The following is a 4,792-nucleotide window of genomic DNA, read 5'->3' as shown; positions in this document are numbered from 1 at the left end:
AAACCAAGGATAGCCAAAACAATCTTATATAATAAAGGAACCTCTGGAGGCATTATCATCCCTGACTTCAAACTCTATTACAGAGCTACAGTATTGAAAACAGCTTGGTATTGGCATAACAACAGAGAAGCCGACCTATGGAATCGAATAGAAGACCCAGATATTAACCCACAAACTTATGAACACCTAATTTTCGACAAGGGAGCTAAAGGTATACAATGGAAGAAGGAAAGCATCTTTAACAAATGGTGCTGGCATAACTGGATGTCAACCTGTAAAAAAATGAAAGTAGATCCATATCTATCACCATGTACAAAAATCAAGTCCAAATGGATTAAAGACCTCAACATTAATCTGTCCACTTTGAACCTGATAGAAGAGAAAGTGGGAAGTAGTCTACAAGATATAGGCACAGGAGGCCTCTTCCTAAGTAGGACCCCAGTAGCACAGACAATAAGAGAAACAATGAAAAAATGGGATCTCCTGAAACTGAGAAGCTTCTGTAAAGCAAAGGACACTGTCAGTAGGACAAAAAGGCTGCCTTCTGACTGGGAGAAGATCTTCACCAACCCCTCATCAGACAAAGGTCTGATCTCCAAAATATACAAAGAACTCAAGAAACTAGACACTAAAACTCTAATTAACCCAATTAAAAAATGGGGTACTGAACTTAACAGAGAATTCACAACAGATGAACTTCGAATGGCCAAAAGACACTTAAGGTCATGCTCAACCTCTTTAGCGATGAGGGAAATTCAAATCAAAACCACTTTGAGATATCATCTTACACCTGTCAGAATAGCCAAACTCAAAAACACCAATGATAGCCTATGCTGGAGAGGATGTGGAGTGAGGGGAACACTCATCCATTGTTGGTGGGAATGCAAACTTGTGCAGCCACTGTGGAAATCAGTGTGGCGGTTCCTCGGAAAACTGGGAGTCAACCTCCCTCATGACCCAGCAATTCCACTCTTGGGAATATACCCAAGAGATACCCTATCATACTACAAAAGCATTTGTTCAACTATGTTCATAACTGCACTATTTGTAATAGCCAGAACCTGGAAACAACCTAGGTGCCCCTCAATAGAAGAATGGTTAAAAAAGGTGTGGAACATATACACATTAGAGTTTTTCTCAGCGGTAAAAAACAATGACATCTTGAATTTTGCATGCAAATGGATGGAAATAGAAAACGCTTTACTGAGTGAGGTAATCCAGACCCAAAAATAGGAATCACTCATAAGTGGATTCTAGCCTTAATTAAAGGTCTTTGAGCCTATAATTCGTGATCCTAGAGAAGCTAAATAAGAAGGTGAACCTGAAGAAAATCATATAGTTATCCTCCTTGATATTGGAATTAGACAAGATTGCCAGGCAAACTTGGGTGCACGGGGTGTGGGGGGTGGAAATAAGAGGAGATGGTTGGAGAGAAGAGAGGGGGGAGGATTGGGGATGACTTGGGGGAATGGGATGGGGTGGAGGGAGGAAGGATGGATGTGGGAGTGGGGAGATGTGTATCTCAACTAAGGGAGTCATTTTGAGGTTTGCAAGAGACTTGATTCTGCAGGGGTTCCCAGGCGCAAGGAGAGGTTCCTAGATTGTTCCCTGGACAGCGGAGGAGAGGGTGCCTGAACTGGCCTTGTTCCAAAACCATACTGATGAATATTTTGCATATCACCATAGAACCTTCATCTGGCGATGGATTGAGATAAAGACAGAGACACACATTGGAACACTGGACTTAACTCCCTAGGTTCAAATGAGAAGCAGACGGAGGGAAAGCCTGAGCAAGGAAGGCATGTTCGGAGGGAACCTTCATCCGATGATGGATGAAGATGGAGACGGAGACCCACACTGGAGCACTGGACTGAGCCCCCAAGGTCCAAATGAGGAGCGGAAGGAGGGAGAACATGAAAAAGGAAGTCAAGACCGTGAGGGGTGCGTTTACCCACTGATACAAGGGGACTGGTCTGGTGGAAGCTCACCAGGATCGGTTGGACTGGGACTGGACGAGCATGTGATTGGACTGGATTCTCTGAATGTGGATGACATGGGGGCTGACTGGGAGACCATTGACAATGGCACTGGGTCTTGTTTCGTCTGCGTGTGCTGGCTCTCTGGGATCCTTGTCTGTTTGCTTGCTCACCTTCCTGGACCTGGAGGGAGGGGGGAAGAAACTTGGACTTCCAGCGAGGCAGGAAGCCCTGACTGCTCTTGGGACTGGAGAGGAAGGAGGGGAGGTAGTGGGGGGAATGGGAGGGTATTGGGAGGAGGGGAGGAAGTGAAAATTTTTTTATAAATAAATGAATAAAAAAAGAAGGCAAAAACACAAAGCAAACACAAAAAACTACAATGAGTGAAATGAATGCATATATTTGAATAATAACTTTAATATCACTGTTCTCATTTCGCCAGTCAGAAGACACAGACCAACTGAATGTATCAAGAAACAAAATTCATCTATCTGTAGTCTATAAGAAACAAAGTTTAGCTTTAAAGATAGATACCATCTTAAAGTAAAATATGGACACAATATTCCAATCAAACAATACCAGGAAACAAGTAGGTGCCATTCACCTAATGTCTAACAAACAAAAAAAACAAAAATAGACTTCAAACTGTGCTGTGGGACAATGATGCTGTACCCTGTAAAGATTTATCTGTTGTTCCTTAATAAAATGCTGATTGACTGGTAGCCAGGCAGGAAGTATAGGTGGAGTAATGAGAACAGTTAATTTCTGGGAAGAGGAAAGACTCAATCTGCAGTCGTGACCAGGCACAGAGGAAGCAAGTTGAGAATGCCTTGCTGATAAAAGGTACCAAGTCACGTGACAAGAACTGTGGGTTAATATACGATGTAAGAGTTAATAAGAAACCTGAGCTAACAGGCCAACCAGTTTATAAATAACATAGACCTCTGTGTGTTTCTTTAGGTCTGAGTGGTTGTGGGACTGGGCAGGACGAAAACCTCTGCCAAAAAAAAAAAATAAAACTATTCAGATGATGTAAAGAACACTTCATTCTAATCAAGGACTTTACTATCCTAAGCAAATATGCAACAAACTCTGATGTACTCATCCAATTTCCTTAAAAATGTGCTACTGATTTCAAGACACAGATTAACATCAACCCAATATCATGAGACAATCAAAATACCCCCTTTTTTGAACAGAGAAAAATCATAATTAATAACACGATATATACTAAGTAGATATCTATCAAATGTGCATAACAGATATCTACAGAATATTCTATTCAAACACAAAAAAATATTCAATACTCAGAAACCCAAGGAAGCTTCTGAAAAACAGATCACCTTCTAGGACACACAACGAATCTTTGCAAATTCACAAAAGTCGTTTAACTTAATGTATCCTATCTGACTATAAAGCAATAAATGTAAAACTGACAGCAAACAATTCTGGAGACAGTACAAAAGTTCAAGTAGATTAAACAACTCATTACTGAAGGATGTGTGGGTGAAAAAAGAAAGAGAAAAATTTTTGAAACTAAGTGAAAATATGATACAAAATCCTCTGGGACACATTGAAAGCAGTCCCATGAAATTTGTAGCATTAAGTGGCTACATTAAAAAAAAACAGAAAGAGAATAAATAAATAACTTAATGGTGTGACTAAAATTTTGAGGTGGATGAAATAAAATTCAAAATTAGACAAAAACAAGAAATAATAAAAACTCAAAGGAGAAATTAATAAAATAGAAACAAAGAAAAAATATAAATAGTAAAGGAATCTAGGAGCTGTTTCTTTGAGATTATAAATAAGATATATAGAGACCCATGACCCAAATAACTAAAAGAAAGAGAGGATCCAAATTAACAAAATCAGAAATGAACAGAAAAACATTGCAACAGACATCAAAAATTCAGACTACTATAAAGGAATACTAAAAAGCCCTATACTCCTTTAAGTTGTAAAAATCTAAAAAAAATAAATCGGGGAGGAGATAAATTTATAGATTCAGGCAAATCACCAAACGTAAAGCAAGAATCCAACAATCTAAATGACTCATTAAAAATGAGATTAAAATAATAATAATAAATTCTAGCCAAAATAAGTCCAGGGCCAGATGGATTCACAACAGTGTGAATTCAGTCTTTTATAAATCTATAGCCAATCCTTCTTAAACACTTCAAAACATAAAAGCAGAAGGATCACTACCAAACCCTTCTGTTGAACCATTATCTAACACCAAAACCAGGTAAATACACAACAAAAGAAGAAAACTATAGTCCAATATCCCTAGTGAACACAGATTAAAAATGTTCAGTACAATGATTACAAACAGAATGCAGACATAAATCAAAAGATTGTCTACCATGGCCAAGCTGGCTTTACCCTTAAAATGTAAGAATGATTCAACATACTCAAGTCAATAAAATGTAATCAAGCAAATGACTTAAGGTTAAAATAAAAATTTAGGTGATCATATCAATAGATACTGTAAAAGTTGTTTGGCAAAGCTCAACATGCCTTCATGATAAAAGTACTAGATATTTATTTTAGTTAGGGTTCCTATTGCTATAAAGAGACACAGTGACTATGTAAACTCTTGTAAAGGAAAACATTTCATTGTGGTGGCAGCTTACAATTTCAGAAGTGTAGTCCATTACTATGGGGAACATGGCAACTATGAGTATGGTGTTGTGCAAACAGACATGGTGCTAGAGCTGAGAGTACTAAGTCTTGCTTGAAAGGCAACAGGAAGTGACCTGTCTCACTGGGCTGGACTGAGCTTGACATATGTGAGACCTAAAACCTCACCTCCA

This window comes from Myodes glareolus, chromosome 4 (genome assembly GCF_982192425.1).
Source record: "Myodes glareolus chromosome 4, mMyoGla1.1, whole genome shotgun sequence".
NCBI classification, from domain to species: Eukaryota; Metazoa; Chordata; class Mammalia; order Rodentia; family Cricetidae; genus Myodes; species Myodes glareolus.
This window is presented reverse-complemented; position numbering follows the sequence as displayed.